The 24,975-nt window shown below is 44.2% G+C and overlaps 1 protein-coding gene across 29 annotated transcripts in view; it reads right to left on the bottom strand.

Moving 5' to 3' along the window:
- The window catches only part of FOXP1 (forkhead box P1), a 421,654-nt gene that overhangs the window by 95,949 nt on the left and 300,730 nt on the right, over window positions 1-24,975 (bottom strand). The window contains exon 1 of one of the 29 annotated variants that reach the window (XM_025198019.1): window positions 1,694-2,323. The exons of the other annotated variants lie outside the window; for them this stretch is intronic. The gene's annotated coding sequence lies outside the window, so the exon portion shown is untranslated. Of the gene's footprint in view, window positions 1-1,693; window positions 2,324-24,975 lie in introns of those variants that run through there. 29 annotated transcript variants of the gene reach the window in all.

Below are 24,975 nucleotides of genomic sequence, written 5' to 3'. Positions count from 1 at the left end.
CAAAATGTATTTTCCAGCTGATGCAAAGAAAAACTATCCTAACAGCAGGGCTGCTGTCCTTCCCTGCTACTCTGATGCATGTACAGCTCACTTATCTGTCCACATGCACACATAAATGATATATATATATATATACACACACACACACATACACACTCATTACATATTTTAGACCCACCTATTTAGAAGTAGATCCATTACATATAGGAACCCTTCCAACTTCATACATAAAGTGTTGCACATACTTGAAGACTTCCTATAGTAAAAATGCTGAGGACCCCATCCTATAAATACAGATTCCCAGGTAAAGTGCTTGCTGTCGGCCCTATGTTTCCCTGAAACTCCTCGAGAAGTTACTTGCCTACATCCGTGCTTTCAGGATTGTGCCCCAAAGCATCAGTCATAAAAACAAGCCTTGATCCAAGTGAAAAGCATGTTAATGCTTCAGCTTATTTGGTAGAACAGCATGTTTAATTTACATTTTAATAGACATAAACTTCAATCATTTATTTTAGTTAACAATGCAGCACCGAAAGCTAAAATAATCCAACGATTTAGTTTCATAAACAGATCTTAGTCACTCAGAGAATGATTCACATTTCCTGCTAGCAAACTTCTGTTTGGTAAAAAAAATAAAATAAAATAAACCAAAATAGAATAAAAACGTAGCACCTTCAGAAAAATGCCGCTTATTGAAAATCAACACACTGCATTTTCCAGTTATTTTGCTTTTTACTTTTGTGGGCTACTGGGATGATCTGAGCCATTCAGGTTTTCTTGAAAAGCCGCAGGGTTTGAAGGAGTTAATTCCAGAGAGGAAGAGTGTATATGCACTTTGCTCTAAACTTACCACCCACTTCCTAAAGGTTCCCTCCTCCCTACTGCCGCCACCACCACCCTCGAAAATTCATCTCATTTGCACTGAAATACTGTATTGCAGGGCTGACACTTAGCTCCGTTTAGATCCTGTTACATGTATTTCGCGGGAGTTCATAACACTAGTCACTGTCAAAAACAAAGCTCACTCACTTAATTTCACATGGCAAATTGACTAGCAAATAAATTCAGCAATCACAGTCCCTGACATTTAAACCTGACAAAGTATTCTATTCATCTGTGCATTTTTTTTTCTTTCAAAAACTACAGTCATTTAAGACAGCCGAGCTAAAAATAGTCCAGACAGATATAGAAACTTAAACATCAGAATGAAAGAAACAATAACCAGTCTATTTGCTTACTTCTGATATCTCAAACAGGCTACAGAGAAGCACACACGTTGCACTTGCCTTCTCTGATACATCATTACTTACTAAAGACTTGCAAAATAGATATAAATCCTTGCGCTGGATGAAAATGCAGCACAGCACAAGTGCCCCAACAGAAGGAAAATAGTCAGAATAATAAAGAAAGATAGAACTGAGATTTTCTTTTGAAAGCTTTCTTAAGAGCTGGAGAAAGCAGGCCTGTAGCTGCCCGCCCCCCCGTCCTGTCTGAGCTGGTGACTGTACAACTCCCCATCAAGTTGGTAAACAAGGATTAAAAGAGGAGACAAAACTTAGGAAAAGCAAGAGCCCTCTCCAGTCCTGCATGTGCAAAATTACACGGCCACGCTGTGCACAAGGAAGATCACCCCCCTCCCACCCCCCCCAAATTTTGTTTTAAAAAAATCACAAAATCAATCATATTGACAAACCTGACAAACTCCATTTAGCTGCCACCACAAACAGCGTGCTGGGCCATGAAGCTCTATTAAGCCTTGTTGTACAGTCTTTAGCTTCCTCAGGTTACAGACAGATTACACGCGCAAGGGTGCTCCTGGGCTGACAAGATGCAAAACTACCCAATCAGCCACGCCCTTCTCCACCAATCACAACCAGCCTCTAAACATAATCAGTTCAAACACCCCTACACAATGGGCCTCCTCTTCTTTTTTTTTTCTTTTTTTTTCTTTTTTTTTTACTGACGGCAGGTGAAATAATGCTTTTGTGAAATAATGCTTTTGTCTCTAAAGCAACTCCAGTTAATTGCTGTTAACCCTTTGACCTGAGGATGCTTGTGTCTGCTCCCTAGAAAGCGTGGCGCACAGAGCACGCTGGCCCTTGCTCGCCCGGCTGGTACGAACTACTCTTAGGAGAAGGACTTAATGACGAACGAACCCTTCGTGGCTCGCTTTTCTTTTGCAGGGAGTCGCTGCCACTCAGAAGTCTTACCTTGCACAATTGTTCGCAGCAGGCTTTTAAAAATAGGAATCAAACAGAAATAACTTTCACTTGGGTTTGTGACGCATGATTTTTTTTTACCCAGATTTACCCTTTTCTGTACAAAAAAATAAAAAATGTGGGGCTTTCCATAATCCTGGTGTGCATAAACAACAACAACAAAAATGCTCCACCCCGAGTTTGTTCCAGGATTGCTGTGTCTGGCCTGCAAATGGAAACACATACCCCTTTCTTTTCTTAACAAAGCAGAAGGAAATTAATCACAAACTTGCAACGATAAGATGTTAGACTACATCACAAGGCAGAGATTCGAATATCTACTGTCCCCTTCAGATCAATGCTTCGCAACTGGGAGTTTATAGCTGCCTGTTTTTAATGCAGCCAGACAAACGTTTCTGAGTTCAGTGGAAGTGAAACATTTTGTTTGGGTCGGTGGCGCATTTGTAACACTGGGCTTCGTGGTTTCATGCAACTCAAAGCAATCTTTCTCAGCGCCTCACATGTTCTAACTCAAAAGAAACACTTTTTGGCCCTAGCCTTTAATGCAAAAACAACTCCTGTTATTGTGCTGTCTCTAACTTGAGGATTGTAACAGTCCCAGTGACCGCTTGTCACTTGCCTAAAAAGCCATCATAAATTATCCACCTCACCCCTGTCAATCACCCATTTTATTTTTTTTAATCTGCAAAATGTTTCCAGACATGCAATTCACCTAAACAGTTATTTCACATGCAAGGAACTGAAAAACAGAACCCACATTAATACCATTTGCAGCCACAAATGTACTTTATTTGCGGGAGTCAATGAACGCCAGACAATGGCCCTATTAGTTATGCTGCTAAAGAACCTCACAAGAAGCAAAGACAAAGGACCCAATTTACTGACAACTTGTGATCTGATGTTAAATGGGATGTGATACGGATTGCTTTTCACCCTAAAGTGTTTTCGTGTCAGATAACAAATTTATTAATGGGATTTTTTTCAGGTCACAAAAATGTGACCCCACCCTCTTATGAATAGTTAATAAGGGACTAAGGGCATCTTTTGCAAGACCCTAAATCTGCCAGAAAGAGCCACCATGAATCAGAAAAAGCCTGCCTCTTAAAGGGACAGAAGCAAATGGAAGAGGAGCTCAGCAAGGAGAGGGCACAATTTGCAAAGGTTGCGCACCCACACAAACACAGACATTTAGTATTGGAAAATAAACAACACAATAAGGTAAATGCAGGGGGGTGAATTAATAATAATTCTCCACCACACTTAAGAAAGCACCTCCTATCCAGGTATCCAGGTTGTAGCTGTATTGGGCCAAAGTCCTGACCGCCTCCTATTCAGACACCCCAAAGCACTGGTGAGTTTGAGGTATACTGTATAACACATGGTGTTTCAAAACTTTTCGGTAGCTTCTTTGCAGGGATCACCTGTCCCCGCACTGGGATTTTCAGATAGCATGCCTAGGGCAACTCTAGCACTTGCTTACATAGAAAAGTAACACCAGTAGACTATTCTACACATTTAAAGGTCTCTTAAATGGGATCTGAAAAACAAGGAGGGAGTCATGTGATCTGGCAGCTCTCAAACAGCCAGTGCTCCATGGACCACAATTTTGGAAATTCCCGATTGACTGGGTTTTGCGCACTGCAAACTTTCTGGCAGTCTCATTACAGGAATCAGGACTGAATGATGCCTTCAGTTCCTACTTACTTACACAGCCATGTGCAGGTGGATACAGTGGAAGGAAGCCAGCGTGGCCTAGCTCTGCCTTTGTTTTCACAGATCACTGACCGATCACACGATTCGGCATCAAAGCCGCATCTCAAGAGACCAGCAAAGAGTTAGGTCTGTGAAGCAAGTGCATCTCCTGAAGCGGGCACTATCTAGCGACTTGAACACAGAACTACAACCCGTCAGACAACCACACTTCTCCGAGTTGCTGAGTGCCCACCCCTTTAAAATAAGTTCCTGGCTTTAACCTCTTTCTTTATTCCTTCATCTGTAAAATGGGGATAATAGCAGTCCCCTGCTTCTCAAGGGGCATGTGAAGATTACTATTGGTTAAATACCACCAAGCAAAAACCATTGTTTAAGAACTAGCTGGAGAGCTGGTAGGCAGTATTTTGAAAGCACTTCATGCCCGCCCACATAAAAGCTTCAGACCCACAAACTCGCCCAACATCTGCTATTTTCAGTCTACGCCCACAGTAGAAGAGGGGATACCAATGGTTTAGTAAGGTGACAATGAAATCAAATGCATCTCTAAGCCAGCAAGTATTTTGGACCAGGTAGAGCCACATGCTCTGCTTTTCAATCTCTTAGAATATGGACAGGCTGCGCAAATCCTGAATAGCCCAGCTGTAACAGGCCTGGGGAAAACAGATTTTATACATTAACAGAAAATGACAGCTAAAATCCATTCCTGAGGGATAAGTGAGGAGCTCTTGGTGGGTTTTTGGCATTTTATGCCATTGAATTTTGACTCATATTAGACAGCAGTGATGATGTTTAGGTAAAAATCAATAGCCTGAATATATCAGGAGGACCAGGCTCACAGATGAAAGCCAAACGAGGGTTTTGTGAATTTATGGCAGAGGTGAGTACACTGGAAGAATATGCAGGTATCTATATCTATATATTCTTACCCTACCTACAGAATTTATTCATGCCAGTTGGCATCTATGCACACCAAGTGGCCCATTTTTGCCTCAAATAGGCAAAAATCCTTCAGCTTTTGACCAGCATAAATGAGTCAAGTCACTCCATTTACTTCACTGAAGGTATCTGAGACTCACGCCATGAAAGGGGAGCAGAGCCAGGCCTAATGTGCTGTGCCAACAGATACTGATTGAGAGATGAAGATTATCAAGCAGGACAAAAGCCTGGCATTCACGTGGGTGCCCAATTTAAACCAGGCAGACCAGTCCATATGTTTTAAACTGGCCTGTTAGGAGTCGCCCAAGAAATGAGTGAATGGATCATTCAGACAACAGGTTAATAGATGGAAGAAAACTCAGAAAAATGGGATAGTCACCTAAAATATAAAATTTGTGCATTCATAGCATTTAGGAAAATTTAAAAGATTGCTATTAATAACGGGAGCGGAGTTTTCGTTGCTGGCTTTGTCTCTGCTTTATGGTTTTCTGGGGTGTTTTTTTTAAGTTAAGCCTTTATCAGGTGCCACATGGTCATCAGCAGAGACTTCTCCTTGCCTGCCCCTTCAAAATGCTCGCATGGAGAGACGACCCTGAGAAGTATGCTTAGGTCCATGAGTCCTTGGCCCCTACGTGGAGGTGACTACAGAAGCACCAACCGTGGTGCGGGCTGCGTCATCTAGGTGGATTTACGGTACAAGCAGAGCTGTTATAAGTAACCAGCATTTTAAAGAGACTGTCAGTTTGAGAGCAAATCAGCTTTAAAATCAAGCCAGCTAGGAGTCGAAAATCTTTCATGTGCTGTACCTAGCCCAGGATCCCTGGGCCAAACTTTGTGGTTTTACAATCACATTTTCCTGTTTTTCGAATGCTTTATTTTCCCCTGCTGCTGTTTAAAAGACCTATGAAAACAATTGGGAAAAATCACTGACTAAACAGGAAACATTCTTACTATCCACAAAGTACGGTGAAAAAGCACAAAGCGAACATTTTCTTTTCGCTATTAGTAATCTTAGGTGATACCTGACAGTAATATATTTCCAGAGAGAGGTGTGATTTTTAAGGAGACAGTGTCTCTTTAAAAAAAATGCATTATACATCCACAAGGTAGTGAAATAGTTAATAAGATACCTAATTTGTGAGTGTCAAAAGTAGGCCTGTTTTGGCCTGGAGTTAACGATGTGATTTTCCTTATTGTCCCTGCAAGTTTTGCCTGAAGAAGCTGCTTTAACTCTTCTCAGCATTGTACAAAGGTTTAAATTTCTTTTCATGACACACTTTAAATTACCATTCACATCTTCATTTAATGCATCATTTTATAATGCCAGTGTTACTAGTTAATTTATATATACACAGCAGGATGTGTCAACATTCAGGTGAGTTATGAATACGATTGTGCAGGAGTTATGGAAGACATTTCGGCAAAATTATGGTTCCCTCTAAACATAAAAATATTAATAATGAATCAAGCATCCCAGGTAAACAACACATTTTATATAATTGCACCCCCCCAGCCTCAAAATAAATAAATAAATAAAAACGACAGCAGTTTTGCTCTGCATTCATCTTTGATTGATCTTAATAAATTGCGATCTCCTTTCCTAATAAACTCTAATCTCTTATTTCTGCTATAAAGTAAATTTATTAGCATACTCTCATACCAGCAGGTTTGCATCAGTCACAGCATCGTGTGCAAGTTGTTCCAAGACTGTATGGGCATATTTCATAAATTATTTTTCTTCCCCCAAGTACACAATGGATTGAAAGGTAATCACCACTAAATGCTCCCTGTTACTTTCCTTAATGATATGAGATACCATTTATGTCACGTACGGCGGAGGAAATGCTGCTGCCGTTGCCATTAAAACTCTGCATTTGCCAAGAGTTGGCAGATACTGGTCACACACGGAGGCCACCTATTTCTATTTAGAACAGGAAACCATGGTGAAGACTATCTTATAGCAGATGGCAACCTTTCACCTTAAAAGGATGACTACTGTACCCCAAATTAATTTTTTTAGGGGTGACAATAACCATAGTTCGAGGAATAAAAAAGACAAGTATTCTGTCACTATGATAAAGTTCCCAAGAAAGAGAGAGAGAAAGAGCGTGAGCGAGGTGTGTACACACATACACACCAATTTAAAATATAAATAAATAAATATATAATGCAATATAAATAAATAAAATACAAGTAACATATTATATATTAAGATAAGCAAGCAGACTGTGATTACTGACCACCTTTAAGGAGGTCAGGGCCTATGTGCTGCATGCATCATTTAAAATTAAGGCAAAGGAAGTTTTTTTTCTCTAATGGCAGAAGCTCTGTGTTTAGATAGAGAACACCACCCCGACGACATTGATACCGATATAGCTTTAGCTGAAAACCATATTTTTATTTGCACTGCCCTCTACTGGTAACTCTGCTTCCACTCAAGACACTACTCCACCTCTTCCTACAAATGACAGAAAAAAAAGATCTGGTATATAAGAAAAGATCTGCCTAAACAGTAACTGGAATATACAAATTGTGAGGGTTTTAAATTAAAAAAAAAAAAAAAGGGAAAAAAATGATCTGATGAAATACGGTACCTTTAATATAAAAATGCACATTAGTCTATTATACAGCTCACTCATGCACAGCACAGGAGTGCCAAACTACATATTTTAGCTTGTCTAAGAGAACAACCTGTATTACTGTTGGGCATCTTGCCGTCTTTTACTCACTCTCCTGGGAAAGCATGTCGACATATTTTCAATAAAACACCTTCTTAGCAGTAATGGGCCACTGTTCTCATTTCAATGGTCCCTAAGGTTTCATGATACAGTATATTTAGCTGACTTGCAGTTCAAGTTTTCCTCCAGCATTCAAAAGATACGTTAAAAAAAAAAAAGAGAGAGTAAAAGAAGAGCCCTTCCCTTATCTTCTGTTTAAAGAAGAAAACAGTTACCTACTTTATAAATGAAAGAATGCCATGACCAGGTTTATTTTCTAAACAGATATTTATGCTACAGCTGGGGAAGGTTAGATAGGGGCATGCATGAGAAGCTACCCTGCAATCATGCTGCTGGTGCTAGATGAGACGGGAGAATTTTCAAAGCAGCGCCTTGGGATCTCACCATCCCTGTTAAAGTTAATGGGTGTCACGATGCCTAAATCCTGCCGTGCAGGGTTTAAAACGTGTTTCCAGGATGACAGAGTGAAGCGCAGCAGTCTAACCTCCGCACTTCAAGTATCAGTTTAAAGCACCCTCTTAAAAATAGGAAAGAGGACCCAATTCAGTGAGAAATGCAAACAGAAGCCCCCTTCAAAGTTAATTACTTTCCACTGCCTGGCATGGCTTGGAAGCCCCTCAAAATGGTACTACGCCATTGCCTTCGACTGACGGAGCTGCATCCTCATGGCCCTGGATGCTACACAAGTGTCGTGCAAAAGGACTCGGCTTCCGAAAGCAATGCACGCTAAGGAGGGCCTCCCTGCGACACAACGTGGCACGGACATGGTGAATAGCTGAGAATCCCAGACCTCTACTGCTAGGAGACGGTGGCTCCAGTGCTGCTGGGGGGGGGGGTGCGCTGAGCAAGTTTTTGGTCTTCCTTCCCCATTTGCTTCCTAGCTCCCTAGTTTTGTGCATCTCAGCTCAGCAACATTGGCAGAGATAGGGTATAGGTGGGAGAAGACAGCAGAAGAGCTGAGGAGGGGAGGAGGAGGAGAAGACAGCCTCGTTGGCTGTGTGCCTATTAGTATTCTGCAGCGGCAGCGGTTTTGTTGCCTCCCAGGGGCTGGGAGGAAAAAGAAAGGGGCATCCAGAGGGTCAAATAAGCATCCAAACTTCAGGGCTGTGCTCTGAGCTTGGGGCCTTTGGGGTTGTCCCATCAGATGAAATTTATTTTTGCAATACTGACAATGTTTCTCTTGCTGCTCTTTTATGTGTTGCCACGCTGGCTCATAGCGAACCATCACTACATATTAATGTGGTGTCCCAGTCCATGGCGTATTCAGAATAAAAGGGGCCTGTATCTAATTAAACCTAAGCCCCTTACCCACCCCCATCATCACATGAAAAAGGACTCCTGTCTGCAAGCTTGGTTTGTGACTCACGGCTGTTTCTTAGCCGACTCTGGCTACTGTGTGTTGCAATACTCCCTCCCTTGGGGTCACAAGGAAGAGATGACTCCCGCAGGTACCATGAGCCCAGGCTGGGTCCTCCTCTATAAGCAGACCTGGCCAATGGAAAGGAGTGGGAGGCCCTACTGGCAAGTCTCGTCTGAGCCGTGGCAGGCGGCAGAGAGCACTGAGCTTCATAGCGCAGCAGCTCCTGGCTGCAGAGAGGTCAGAGCTAGAGGCAGAAAGGAGCTGGGAGGTGCAAGTCTTGATGCCTGTCCTACCAGATCTAGTTTCTATCCTTCAGCCCTTGAAATGCAATCCTCAGGAAGGCTTCAAGTACCCTCCCCTGGTCCATGGGCTAGAACCTGCTCCCAATGCAAAATATATGCAAAAGAGAATATAGGGCAGGGGTGGGCAACCCCCGGCACGGGTGCCAGAGTGTGCCACTCAAAAGCATTTTGCTTGGCATGCACATCTCGAGGCGGACGGCGGGGAAGGGGCTAGGGCTGCACTGCCACAATAAGGATTGGGCCCCTGGTGGATCCCCCACCATCTGTCCCTGGCATGCCAACATTTTACAAAGTCGAGGTTGCGGGTGTTCTTGGCACTCTGCCCAAAAACGTTGCTGACCCCAGATACAGGGTGTTGTAGACTGCTGGTTTGCTAGGAGAGAACAGTCACAAAAGATACTGTATGGCACATGAACTCCACCAAATAGGAGACTGTCCTTCTCTGGGGCCTCTCCAAATAAAGCCAAGATCCTAACAGAGTCAGGTGCAAGAGACCTGAAGATCTGGATAAAAGCAACAGATAAAACATTACTAGCACTTAATAGTACTAAAATATCCAAACTTTCCAGGAATCCCAATGCATGTTATTCAAGCCCTATGGGAAGAAAATCACTTCATCTGCCACTGAACTGCAGCTATTTCTGGTGTGGAACACAGCAGCTGCTGAACAGCGACACCGTACAATAGTCCAGGACACCTGAAGCGAACAATCCAGTGCCCAAATGAAATTGCAGGCTGAATAAGCAGGCAGAATGTAACTATCGGCACTGTAATTTGGTCAGCACAATAGGTCTAACACCCCTATTCTTGCAAAAAAAAGATGTACTGTATTTGAACTTTAGAATTTAATTAACTATTTGGGAGAAGGGAAGAACTCTGTTTTTCAAAGAACACGCCTAACAATAGAGAGCATTAGTGCTCAAGTTTCCAAAGAACCACCCAAAAACTGCATGGAAAAAAGTGTGAAATTATAATAATAGAAATGACTAGATTTGCTGAAGCATTCCTCATACCTTCTAATACAGAAGTAGAAATACAGGGTAAATCCCGCTATCTACAGAAGTTCCCTGTACAGAAAAAAAAAATTTATAAAATCTCTCCTTTAATAGGTTTACACCTTTAACATACATTAGTTTGGAAAAGTCCTAGGGTATAATTATATGTCTTGGCTTGGCACCTTAATAGCTATTCCCTTCATTACTGATTTCTTTTACTGGTCAATTTACTATTTTACTGTGCCGTGCTCACTGGTCTACTTCACAGCATCACCATCTCGATGCAGAATCTATGCTGGTAAGGGGTAAAAGGGCTGAGTTAGTCACAGACTGTTTGCTACCCTGGGAATGCACAGGTCTCAATTCCCAGCCATGATTTCAAACGTCGGCAGGCCTGACGCTCATCTGGAAAGCAAACTTTGCGTCCGAACGTGACAGCGAGCTGACTGCCGAGCTGGCGCACCAGTCAGGTCATGGACACCGGGAACTGGAACTGCCCCCGTTTCCACCAAAACCGGTGCAGAAACTGTTCCATCGCACCTAGGAGAAAACAAGTTAAGCCGACTTCGGGGTTTCCTGCAGCCTTGACCGTCATGTCTTGCCAGGGGTTGATGGAGGGAAATCAAGCACAAATAAGGCACGGCAGGACTCTCCTCAGGCGTGGTGCTGTGGCAAGCATCCTTCCTTCCCACGGAGGCTGCAGTTTCCTCCCCCTGGTCTTTCCACTTCCCCAGTCTGCCCACTCCCTCTTCCACGGAGTTTCTCTCTGTTCTCACTCAAGCTCTGTGCGTCTTCCCTAGCCAAAGTAGGTCCTTCCCAAGCGGTATCTTCATTGCCTACCAATCTCCCTCTGCTCTCCCAACCCTTATTCCTTCCTCTTTGTGCCCTGCTGCCAACACCCAGCTCTTTGCTCCCCTGTGTCTTTTGGTCCATCCATATCTCCTGCATCACTCAGCTGAAGTTCTGTCCCCGTCAACTTTCTTCCTCCAAAAACTGTCTCTACTTGCTCCTAGCTCTCTTCTCTCAAAGCCAACATCTTTCTCTCCCTTCCACTTCCAGCTCCGCTATGCTCCCTGGAAACTAAACTCTGTCTATCCTCCCCTCCTCTCACCAGCAGCTGAACTTGGCCCTTTTTCAAACTCTACATGTTTCTTAAACGCGGTCTCCAAGTTCCTCCTTCCCGTCTGTAACACCTATCCTATCTTACACCGCATCTGCAGTGCTCGCACTTTCCTATGCCACCCACCTGATTAGTTCTTCACTCTTTGAACAACGTCGCTCATCCATGGTGGATGCTTAGAGTCTGATTGTGTGAGGTGACCCCAACTATGAGGGAACATCAGGGAAAGATTATGATCAGGACTTTTCATAGGAACAAATCACTGAGCCCTAAGTCCACCGAATAACACACTTGGAAACTGCCCACGTGGACTTTATTTTGGAAAAAAAAGGAAGCCTCTCTAGTGACGGGCCAGGCCAATCCACGAGAGCTCAGTTTGCATCTCTGAGCTACAGCCTTGAAAGCAGGGCCCATGTTCATTAAGATGAAGGTCCAGCTTTAAAAGGTTTATCAGCATTTTAAGACAGCTTTTTTGTATTATAGTGGAGCCATTTATTTAATGGCTTTTCAGCACTGCCATTATAAAGCAGAGCTTTCCAGGTGTTTATTACTCGGCTTTAAAAACTGGCCCAAATGCTGAAATTCGCCAAACAGTGTCAGCCGAGGAAAGAATTTTGTTTTTGCCAATTTTGTACTTTAAAAAGATGACCCCATTTTGGCCTATATAAAAAGCGCGAGGCTTGCTGTCTCTGCGACATCAGTGAAGTAACAAGTCAATACTGTAATACTGTCAGCAGAGCTGTACTGATTTAGTGCTTGGAATTACTTTGAAGGTGAAGAAGAGTACTATCGAACTGCTAATTATTAACTCTTATTATTACTGATGCTGGTGCACATAAAGGTAGCAACAAAAAGTGACAAGAATTAGGAGCACAAGGCGGAAAAACCCCCCACGAGCTGGTACGTGAAAATTAGCATGCATCTTTAGTTAGGAAGCAAGACTGTTCTTATGGAGCTGGACTGTGCTCAGCGGATGGCAGAACAAGGAGCAACAAAAAGTTGGAGCAAGGGAGATTTAGGTTAGATATTAGGAAAAACTCTCTCACTAGGAGGGGAGTAAAACACTGGAACAGGAGGTTGGGGAATCTCCATCCTTGGAGGTTTTTAAGACCCAGCTAGACAAAGCCTTGGCTGGGATGATCTACTTGGGGCTGGTCCTGCTTTGCGCAGGGGTTCGGACTAGATGGGAACATCCATAATTTTGTATGACTCTATAAGCGTTTGCAAGATCAGGCCTTCAGTGTGATCTCTGACAAAAATGAAAGGACAACATGGATACAGAAATGCTCTTGTCAACTTTTCCAGAAGGATTTGACATGATACTGATTGTGAAACCACTGCCAGGGACCTGACTAAGTTCACTTGGATGTATTATTGCCCAAGCTGCATTTACTAGGATGTTGTACTGTTGGATTCACTGGGAGTTTTGCCACTGATTTCAGGATCTGGAGCCTAATGGTGCTAGAATACTAAGGATTTCATTTGGGGAAAATACACAACACAGGCAGCACCTTTTCCCCATGCCACACTGCTAGTGAACACCAACCTCGAGACGGAAACCACCTCCAGCGGCATCTGAGGAGTTTGTGGCCTTTTTACTTGCATGGCAAGCATAGGGGCTGATTAGTGTTAAACGCATGGACGTAGTTACACATCCACATGCAGGCTGGAATCGAAAAGGTGCTACAAAATTAAATGCGCAGAAACCTTCGGCTCCCTTGAAAATCTGTCTAGACCAATACCATGCAACTAAGTTTACACAGATCTCCAAATTCTGACCTGGCCTAAATACAGGGGAAAAATAATCTCTCTTTATTATAAATCTCCCAGGCCACTAGGTCCTTCCTTTAATTTTTTCCCCTAGCATACTGAGGATGGTATGACAGAAAAACACATCTGCTGCCTATTTTTTGTCCTTTGCTGGACTTAGAGAAGAAAAAGCAGCTAACTTTAGAGAATAATTTCACTTGGAAAGCTCTGGTTTGTAAGGCACAGTATCAAAGATCATCGACACCACTCTAAAATGTGGTAAAAAGAGAGAACAATTGATCTTTCCAGAAACTTTCTGGTCGTCTAAGCAGCAGCTAATGAAAAACACTAAACAAGTCAAATGGTTTTAAAATTGCAAGGCATTTAATACAGCAGCATCACAACAATTTGCATGTCATTAAAATTATTAAAGATGAGACTCCTTAAGCTGCAGAAGAAGTCTCCTAAGTGAGCTGTGCATCAGGTGGGAAGCCCAAATATCAAGCTGGTACCGCACTGTGTTTTTGGCACAGAGCTCAAAATGCATTAGGGAAACACCAGGCCATGGGCAAACCCCCAGCCTGGTGTTTCATGCCCTGTGCTACCCTCCGTGTGAACCAGTTCAGTTCCTTGTCAGGTCTCATTCTGCAGGGCGGAGAGGGAAGGCGGCAAAGGCACGGTGCTGAGCCACACGCAGCAAGGGGGGCTTCCCACTGCTCGACTGTCAAGTCCCTGGCCAATCAAGGACCCCAACGGGAATTCGAGCCAGGGCCTTCTTGGATAAGGGAAGGATGCCACAAGTCAGGGCCTTGATAGTAAAACAAGGAAGGAAGGAAAAGGGTGGGAGTGTTTTTGGAAAGGGCATTTTGAACAAAGCAATCAGGCAAAGCCAAGTGTAAAACGCACTAGGTGCATCCCTTACACTGCCACACATCTGCCCAGAGACCTCCTGTCCTTACAAAACAGTCATTGCCATCGTACTGTGTAGCAGGGCAAATCACAACTCACGCAGCAGACTCCAAAGCTCCCAAGTGCTGTAGGCATCTACCAGTACGTCTAACAGCAACCCCGAGATTGGTGTCAAGAAACAAGCCCTGCCCACTCGTTCCTGCTCTGCCTTTGCCGTGGGCTGAAAAAAAGGTCACGTGGTAATTTTTTGGAGCGCGCCCAGAGATGTGGAAGCAGATAGAGCAGCGTGGCATGTGCGTGGGCTGTCATGCATGCCAAGTATGTGGGGGCCCGAGCGTCCTGCCCCAGCTTGGCGAGAGGGCTGTCACCTGAAATGCATACACTTTCTACATGTCCATCATCTTAGGGGCCTCCAGCAAAAATAAGAGTCAGCGCCCATGCATGGGCACCTACTGAATGGTGACATGTGACATTTTTTTCGGCATGAGCTTTGTGGGGTGAGTGGGTAGGACTTGCTTCTTGACAGCTGTCTTGTAGTCACAGAAGATGTGCCCCAGTCCTGATTTCAATGGCGACACTCAACGAGACTTGTGCTCCTGAGAGCCCAAGTGACTTCAAAACTGGGATGCTGGCCTGGATGACACAGAGCTCCTGCACAGATGTACCTACGTCCATTAGGGGTGCGATCAATACGGTTACAACAGGACCTCTCCCTTACGTGGGAGCGACAGAGGGAGGCCCCGATATTTTTCAACAAAGATGAGGATCACCCATAAAACACAGACCTTTTCTCCTCTGTCTCACTAGCCCTTCCACTATAACCCTGTACAATGACCGGGCCAACTTGATTTCAGAACAGTTCACCTCTGCCAACAATTCCTGCCGGCTCTCGAGTGGGAGCATCTCTGGATCGGGATGGGAGATGCCTTGCCGGCTTCCCGTACAGTAGGTACACAAGACCCAAGGCACTTAGGTGCCTGACATTTCTACCTCTAATATTCAGAAATTCGTATTAAAATAAATTACTATTTTATAATAATATATGCAAGTATAACTCTGTTTGGCCAGCTGGTCAATTGGGGGCTGTTCACTGGTTGCGTGGGGCAGGCTGTGAAGGGTGGAAAGCCAACAAGAAGCAGCAAGTGGTGGGACAGGAGTCGGAGGAGAGCAAAGGGGATGGCGGTCTCGGGGGCCAGGGATTGTCCACAGGTGGGCAATGGTGTGAAGAAATGCAGAGATGGGATGAACAGGGCTGGCAGAAGGGGGTGAGCTGTGACAGCTCATGGTACAGGGCGAGCACGTGCTGGAGGGGTTGTCCCAGCTCTCCGAGACACCCACCAGACACCAATGCCTGATCACACAGCAAGTGGGTGCTCTATCACTTCAAGGTACACGTTCAGCACTTCTGTCCTCTTTCCAAACCCCACTCCAAAGCCAGTTCCCCGTACCACCCTAACGCACCCCTGCTGATCTCCGAAGAGCTTGCAATCATCCTCTCCTACACTTCGCAATCCTCACAGACATTTCCACCTCCTGTGACACTGCTACCTCAACTCAGCTGCGGGAGACAGCAGCGCTGCGGGTTATGTGGGGGCCAGATGAGTAAGTACAGCCCTCGGTACCTAGGCTCCCACAAGGCCCAGGGAGAACAGGAGAGGCCTGGCACTATGGAGAAGTTGGTGAGCGAACGGTAACTGGATTAAGCACGCTGCAAAGCCTATCGGGGCTTCTCTGCCTGGTAACTACTTCCTGATGCAGACTTTCGAGCCCAAGTGCTTTAGCAAGTGGAAGAACACACATGCGACTTTCTGCACGGGTTGCTGACGTTTTTCAGACAACCCACATTTGTGGCTGCAGAAATGCAGCCAGCTCTGGGGTTGCGCACAGCAGCTGTTTAATGTCGCAACAGCACAAACTGCACAACAGTTTCTCCAGTTGAATCTGCAGAGGAAATGTAGGTAGGCAGACTGCAATTATCCACCTGGAACGTGGCCAAAAGCTGGGGCTACTCTGGGGCGCCAAGGGAGCTTAAATGACATGTGGCCAGGACCTTGATTTTGCCCGTCCTTTTGAAAGATAGAACTGCCAGCTGCACAGTGGCTTCTAACTTGATCCTGGGCCACTGGTTCACAATCCCCTCGAAGGGAAAAGAAATGCATATTGAATTACTGACAACTCTTTCCGTAATGCCCTGGGCTTTAATTGGAGGTCTCCCATCCAAGTAGTGACCAGCGCTGCTTACCTTTAAAGAGATCTGATGAGATTACAGCCTGAGGTGATGGTATGGCTGCAGGCATTTTGAGTTTACTGAGTCTCTGTGGGGGAATGGCAATAGTAGCTGAGGAAGCCTGGTTACAAAAATATGGAACAGTGTACTAATGAGCAAAAATCGACGATGAAAACTTTTTTTTTTTTGGTCAGGCAACCTGTTATGCAAAGCACTGCTATCCATGCAAACCGCTCCGGGCTCCTTGTGTGTGTTCTGGCCGTTCTCCGGATGCAACGAAAAAGGGCAAGCAGCATTCCCTGGTACTGCATCAGATACCGACTGCATGTGTCACCCCAAAGCTTCCTGTTGAGAGATGCCAGCATCTATTGACATAGGCTTCATGTATTTTTTTTTGAGACGTGTGGTTTTGTAGTTTGTCAAAACAGGATACTATTTACATTTTAAAAAAGTGACTGATTCAAGCACAAAGAAAGAAGAGTTACCGCTGCTTCGGCGACCAAACGTGCACGTGGGGAAACTCTTGCCTTTTTTTTTTTTTTTTTAAAAAGAGGTACCTTATCTGTGTTTGACAGCACGCTATATTTATAAATCTCATCCCGAAGACAAGTGTCTGAGCAAAACAACTAGCACCTTCTATGAATTACTATGAACATGTCTAATTCATTTATCAGTAATATTGTGTTGAACTCAACTCCAATTCAACAAACAAAAACTCCTGCTTTGCACACACACATCCTTATACCTCAGGGGGGGGGAGATGCATCCGTGTAACCATGTAGTTCAACCTGATTCATAAGCTTGCCCAACAATACAAAGCTATTGATTTCTTTTTTAATTTACATATGAGACAGTTGCAACATTTAACCTCTTAGTCAATAAAGATACATTAACAATAAAAACAGACAGACAGCAAGATTTTTCAGGGCAAAGTATCAACTTTCATGGAAAGGGTTTTGTGAAGAAACTCCATATTTCTATTTAGAGCGAATAGCGCAGCAAATGCAGTCCTGGTAAACTCTTTGGGGGGCTCTTGGAAGGAACGGCGAGTGCTGCATGATGAGAAATCAGGAACTAGACCTAGTGGGACATCAGTCCCTGCAGAGTAACATCAGAGAGGAGAAATTAAAGCAGCACTAAACTTGTGACAGTGGCACCGATTTTCATGATACAGTATACTTACTAACAACCCCCTAGAGTACTCAGAGCTAAGAGATTCAAGGGGGAAAAGGTTTATTTCTATTATTTATGCCCCACTTGGTTACCTTGGGCACCTGCCAGCTCTGTTTCTTCCATGCGGCCGGTGTGCCTGGCTGCTTATGTGCTTCCCCTACTGTCTTCCCCATGGCGAGATGGGACAGACGAACAATTTAAGTCATCGCCAGAAGGCTCAAATGAAGCGCCTGACACTGCATTCGTACGGTGGGTTAGGAAAGTACTGTGCCCTCTTAAAAGGAGCAGAAGGAAAAGTCATAAGAATTAAATGGCTCCCACGGAGGCCAAGATCTGGGTCCTCCCTTGCCACCCCAGCCTCTGCCTGTTGCTCCTCTCTTGCGTCTTTGGTGGTCAGCCTTGCCTGCGGCTGGTGACTACCTGCACCTATTAAAAGTAGCTGCCAACATCTCCCTTCCTACACTGAACCACCTCCAACCCAGAGGGGTGTCAACCTGCCCCCACCAACAGCACCTGCCATCAGTCACCCACCGTGCATTTTTCCCATGCACGCTCCCAGCCTGACGTGCTCTTGCCCCAAGTCTGTGCAACTTTTCTATTGACACAGGTGCCCCCTATGGAGAGGCAGGAGAGGGAATTAAGCTTGCACCGTGTTTCCAAATCCACGTGCAAAACTAGAAGCGAGAGACCAGCAATCCTACAGGTGCTGCAAGAAATCGGGGTGGCAAACAATATCCGCCGTAATTAGGATTTGGCTCTGCTGCCGGGCGTAGGGGCCGTTGTGAAAAGTTGGTATGAATACAAAACCCGGGTTAAAGTGAGAAGCGGAATCTCTACTGAAAGCTGGCCCTGTCAAGTTGCTCATGTGGAACCGGCAAGCAAACAAGAAAACACATTTGCAGCTGTGGCTGCTGTCCGCAGCAGGGCCCTCCCGGAAGACAATATTTTGCTTTTCTCATCAGTAGACATAACCGACCATTCAAACCCGAGTCCCATTTGGAACAACGAGCCGGAGAGCCCCAAAAGCGTGCCCAAGGAGACCTGCCGCTGCTCAGGGCTACGTTGTAAACCTGCTCTCTGCGAGTTAAACCATTTGAATCCTACTCTGAATGCAAACTATGCTAAGGCTCCCCTTCAAAAAAATAAAAATCCACTTCTGCTTCAAGTTAGTTCACATCAACAGCAGCTTGCGAGAGCGTCACCACGGGGTTTGGGGACCTCTATTCCTGTCAGACAGTGTAGGCTTTGTAGCTGTTGTTAAATGAGGGTAATGCCACTACAGTCATCTTCCACTTCAGCGTAACTCGGCTGCTTCCCTTTGCTCTTCTGCTTTCTACAGCGGCGCCGACTCGGAGGAGGTGACAACCCCGACTCTTCTCTTCTCTTCCCTCAAGTGGATTTGGGGACACAAATGCAGCTACTGTCCACAGTTGACGTTTTCCTTCCTATTTTTCCTTTTTTGCAGGGAAACACGGCGCCTTTTTCATGGGTTACTTTTTACCTAAACCCCGTGCCCCACCTCCCCGCTTTTAAAATGATTATCCCCGAGGAAATCGGAGAGACTTAGTGATATCTGAGCCTCCTGTGGCTTCCCCCAGAGGAAAAGAGGAGCAAATGAGCCCATAAGTGTTGCTACTGGGGGCGGGGGAATGGTTTTTGAAGATGAGTCAGCAGTGAAAATAAACGACTTTCTACCTGAGGACACGGGGACGCAGAAAATGGGGCGACCTTTCAACCCGGTCCACAAAGCCTGCATTGTTCCAGTTTCGAGACCGGTAAACGAGTGCTAAATATTGAGCACAGGAAGTTAATCTGTATGTTTCCAGAGCGTTTGAATAAACACAGAGTTGAAAGTAAAAAAAAATCAATGAGGGGGCTCTTTGCTCTTGCCAACTTTTCTTTTCGTTTCTCTTGTCTGGCTTCAGAGGGTTTTCTGTGGTGCCTTCTCTCGCTTTCCGTCCTCCCGTCCTAGTGACAATGAAAGGACAAAGCCGAGAGGACCGGGGTGTGCCCCAGTCAACGCTGCGCGGTCACGGCAGAGGCACTTGAGTGCCGGCTGGATTGCCTATGCAAATCTTTGATGGTTTCTCTGCAGAGCCTCCCTAATGGTTCCCCTCCTTCTCTCTTCTGATACTCATATCTCGCCGAGTCTCACCTAGCAGAGTCCCACACAACCGACCACAGCAACCCTCCACCTTGCAGGCAGGCTGAGCGGCAAAGCCAGGCTTCATTTGGCACCGTCTAGCAGCAGCAACGGCGAAGAGCGCCGGCGTTCCCCCGAGCCGCCTGCACGCAGCGTTCCCGTTCAGACACGGGGCCGTCGGAGACGGTGCTACAGCTGCCGGCCCTGTGGTTTCGAAAGGTAAGAGGCCAGAACGGGACCAATCGAACCCTATGCTATTTGTGCCAACATCTGCAGCGCGCCGCTTGTCTGACTGCTGGCTCGAAGGAAACAGCATCTTCCTTCTGCTCAAGGACGGGTTGAACTAAACTGACCAAGGCAAGACAACGAGGGCAAAACAGGCCTCTAAGAAAGTTGGAAAAATCCCCTTTCCTAAGCTACATTTTCTTTTGCCAGCGGAAACGAAAAAATAAACCAAGCATCAGACCCACCGCCTGCCTGTTGTGCTGGATCACAGGCAATGCCCAGCAACCCATATTCCTAGGCAGAGACAGCATCCTTCACTCTGCTGCAAATTGCCGTCGCATGTTGAATGTCTGCTGTGTTTCTCTCTAGAGGTGGCCACATTTCGCTAGTAGGTGGAGCCCTCTGGACCTCCTATTTAACTCTCAGGTGTGTTTTAAGGCTTAGGTAGTTATTGTGTGCAAAGCATTTGACATCTCTGGATGACACATGAGGCGTATTAATTATTATTACAGGATTAAACATTTGCATTCAGGTTTGGATCAGAGGTTGAATGAATGCTTAGGCTGGTTCTTATTTTTCCTGAAGTGGTTTGTCCGTTCCACTGCCAACACCTCAGTCAGTAATTCAGGTTTTCACAGAGAGCATTAATTCTGCTTTTGATTTTAAGACAAATTTTCTTTCTTTAAGCGTTATTATAGTTCATATAACCAGGTGAAAGCATCACGCAAATGGTATTCTGGTCCCAGGATTGTGAATGCAGCTGTGTAGGCAGTGAAATATTTGTTTTCAAAGTCATTTGTGCACATTCGCAAAATTACTGCTGTCTGCAGTTTTTCTGAAATATCTGCCCTGCTGTTCATAAGCCATAAAATATAATCTGCCTTTTGTCGGACTCCAATTGGTAAATTATATTTTGAAAAAATTCAGATTGGCTACTCCCCATTAGATGGTGGGTATTAAGAATAAACACAGCCAGGGCCACCTTAAAGGGATATTGCCCCAAAGAAAACCCACATCATATCAGAGTTGGGGGACTTTAATCAAACAGTTATAGTAGTTATAGTAGGAACAATTTGCCAATAAAAAAGGTCTTCAAATGCTGCATTTCTGTACAGACAAATACGAGGATTATAATGGTAGAAGCATGAGTGTGGATATCAGCCATATGCTGGTTCTCAACGGCCATCCCTCGGTGGGTTTGGTTTCGGACGTCTACCTGTACAAGCAGGGGTGATCAGCAAAATCCACTGAAACAGCTTTTTCAATGGAAGAGGAGAAAAATAATGTAACATGCACGCTGTTTTTGGTTTCTGCCTCAGGTTCAACCTTTTTGAAAAAATTACAGCATTTGGGTTGAAAGAAGGGTTTACTACAAGGCTTCCAGAATTGCCTCCTCCAATTTGGCTGTCTAGGGATTTATGCCGTGCTCTTCTCTGCGGTGTTTAAACTCCTAGGTTGGAAAGACTGAAGCACGAGTGGAAGGACAGATGTTTTCACATGATTAAAACTTAAACAAGATGGAAAACTTTCAAGTCAGTTCTGGTCCCAGTTGAAACAAAGATGATGGGAATCGGCCAAAAGGGTAAGGGTCAGTTTCTGAATGTGTCCAAATCTGGTTTCTTTCCCATTTTCCTCAAGTTTCACACCGTGCTATGAAAGGTTGTATCCTGGGCTTTAGGTCGCATGCTCCCCAACAGCAGGTGATGTTTTTAAATAGCAGAGATGCTTTGCAAAGTCAGATCTCCTCCTCCCCAAGAGAAAGTCCTGACGAAGCTTCACTCAACAAGCCGCTTGATCTAGCATCCTCTCCCCCTAATTTAGTATCAGCAGGACCCTTGCTTCCCCCTTGGTGAGCCCTGTCACCAGAAAGAGGCACCCCGTTTCAATCTACAGTGACGGGCAGGAAGAGAATAAGTGACCGCAGTACGTTTTAAAAAATGTTGGCGAGCGACCAAGTGACTCATTTTGCTATGCTGCTGCCGGGCTCATGTGCAGGCTGGTGAGTGGGTGACTACATGAAAGCAGTCAGTCTGCATGTGCGAGTGTGGAAAATGCTCACACTGGTCACATACACAATTTTGCTGGTAAAGTGACCTTGTCAAGGTGACATGGGTTCAGTACCCAGCTCTGCTACAGACTCCCTATAACACGTGGGACAAATGACTTAGGTTTGCTGTGGCACACTTCCTCATCTGTAAAATGGGGACAAGAATCCCTTTTCTTTCTATCTTGGATACTGATACTACAAACTGTTCGTGACAGGAACTAGCTTATCCTATGTGCAGGCACAATGCCTAGCATAAAGAAATCTGACCTCTACCCTAGGTGTTACTACATCAATAAATAATACGGACATTAATAATTAAAGAAATAATACATGTCAATGGTGATGATAATAACAATGCCAAAAACAATGATGATGATGATAGTGTGGTCCAGCCTTGTGGTGAATGACAACCATCACCAATTATGCAAAGAATAGGAAGCCTACCGGTGCGTCATGTGGGGCTCCCAATGCTGTTCTGTTAGGCGGAGAGCTGGTTTAAAACAAAGCTGTATTTTTTTCCACGGGGAACGCAACAGACTTTGGTGTGCTTCTCTGAGAGCTGCCATTTACACCTGGGACAAACTTGGCCTCATCCGTTTCACTCCCTCTTGCACACTAAAGAAATCCGTTGAGCACCGAAAATGCTCAATGTCAAGATGTGCCACGTTGGGTGATAAATATGGCAGCATAATTAAAAAACACCCTCCCCCCAAGCCCTACAAAGTGACATATTTGGCAAGGAAAGTCAGTGCTGATATCTAATGACCTTGACGGCATGGCTTTAAATATCCTCAGCGTGTCCCGCTGCATTGCTTACACTGCACGCTTTGGCACATGGTATGATCTACAGTACTGCAACATGACTCCAGTGATGTAACATGATTTCTCAATGTGGCAAGAAGCAAAAAGCAATAGTATCACTCACCTCCACTGAGCAACATGGACACCTCTGGCTGTTCAAGCTAATTGGGCACCGTTCTCTGCAGCCCTCTGAAGACCCATATACTTCCTGGGACTGTATCATTATGTTACTTCCCTTCAAAAAATAATTTCAAAAACTTTTTCAGCTAGACACTCTAAACCCAGGATGTAGGTTTTCCAATTAGTCTCCGTTCAAACATCTGTTGGTAGACTGCATTTAACATTAGTTATTTGAGCAAAGTAGAATTTGATTAGGCTGTCTGAAACCAAGCCAAAGTCTGCAAAATAATAGCTCAATTAAATTTTGTTTTGCTTTCATTTGTCTTATACCTTCCCAAGTGTGATACAGTTGCGTATAATCAAGTAAACTAATTCCTTTCAAAATGAGAGATTTGGGTGCCTTTCCCCTTCTCTCTCAAAGTTTATTTAATAATCTATTCCATCTTCTCTATGCTTCGTCGAACTTCATCTTGACACAAAGTACATTTCTTTATTGTGCCTTCAGTCTACTTTAATTTTCTATACTTTCAATGAATTGAGATTATGTGCCATTACTGTTACACCTTAAATAGATTAGTAATTTATAAAAGGCAGATTACATGTATTATGAATGTAAAAACATTTCAGCAGTGTAACAGCTTTCCCCATGCACACATTGTATGAAATATTTTGCCAGCCTGACTACAGAGTCATAAAACTGTCAAGCTCCAGAGCCACTTTCGTAATGGCATTTCCAATCGTTTCACTGGTGTTAGTTTCTACTCGTTCTCCAAGGTTGCACTTGTTGCCCTGAAAACTTCAACAGCAACTCTAGAGATTTAAACACAAGGCAAACAGCTACTCTCTTCAGCTCAGAGTTAGATCAAAAATGCATGCTCTTCCCCTCCACTCTCCAAACCGCTATAACTCAAGCATTGCTGGCAAAGCTTACTGTTTTCAGGCAAAATTCTGCTCTCTGATCATCGCTGCTGATTTCTTATCAACCATGCATCTCTCAGGGGTGTACTCTTCTCCCCGCTTCTCGCATTTGGCACACAGAGAATACCATAAAGCGCCACTAAGCTGAACAGTGACATTTTGCTTTTCAATTAAAAAAGGAGGTCTGACTGATAGGTAGGTGAGCATATCACTTAATTTGGAATAGTTGACCATCCTTAATAGCTTTGATCAAATATGTACTTTTTTTTTTTTTTTTTTTTGGATTGAGCAAATATAATCCTTTTCTACCTGAAAGATTTCGGATACACGGTCCGTTTAATTTTTGCAGGCGATATCGGGCGGGGGGGAAAATATATTTATTCTAAAACATGAACACAAGGCAAGCTGAAATATGTATCTGGCAGGATCTCTGCAATCCTGTGCTGCTGAAGATATTACTGTACTGCTCAAGTAGTTACAAAAAAATATCTTTTCCTTTAATGCAGATACGGTTCCTGAATTCTTAAGATGGAATCTGCTCCATCTCTGCCAGCTCCTGTAATATGCAACGATTTAAACTACTACGGCCACAAAATACCCCGAAAAATGTAGGCTGAAGAAGCCCATGAAAGTTCAAAACGGGATACGTCCTATTTAAAAAGTAGAGTGCTACTAAATATGACAACCATCTGATGTATGAAAATTATTCGCAACCAAAAACAGACAGTCTGGAAATAGCTGAGATGACTTCATTTAGACAGAATTACCCAAATCTGTTTCTAATATACACAGTACACATAATAAATTTTTACAATATGACAAGGAAAACAAACTTAATAAAAAGTTCCTGATCTTTTGTTACACAAGCATGCTATAGCTATGATATGTTTATAATATTTTGCCCATGATATCACAGCTCTGAAACAAAAACTGAGCAACAACCCTCCCCCCCACAGTTACTAGGTATGACTTCACTTCACAACTACCGTAATTATATCGATGTACGCATCGCCTGAGTATACATTTTCCAAACTACTTCTCAGGCACTACACTTAATAATGACTTAAAAGGTTGCATTTGACTAAGTCTCCTTCTCACCCTCTCCCAGGCATTGGTTACCTTTGGAAGCTGCAGATACAAGTGCTATTTTTTCCCAAATCTGCCAATAATCATAACAGGACTCATTTGAATGAAGAACAGACATTTTTTTTTATCCTGTTTCCTTCATTCCCAGTTATTTGACAAGTGCTTGAAAACCCTGTTATAAACAATATCTGTAG

Source organism: Alligator sinensis, unplaced genomic scaffold (genome assembly GCF_000455745.1).
Source record: "Alligator sinensis unplaced genomic scaffold, ASM45574v1 scaffold121_1, whole genome shotgun sequence".
Classification (NCBI taxonomy): domain Eukaryota; kingdom Metazoa; phylum Chordata; order Crocodylia; family Alligatoridae; genus Alligator; species Alligator sinensis.
Note: the sequence above shows the minus strand (reverse complement) of the source record. Positions and strands in the feature narration are given on the sequence as shown.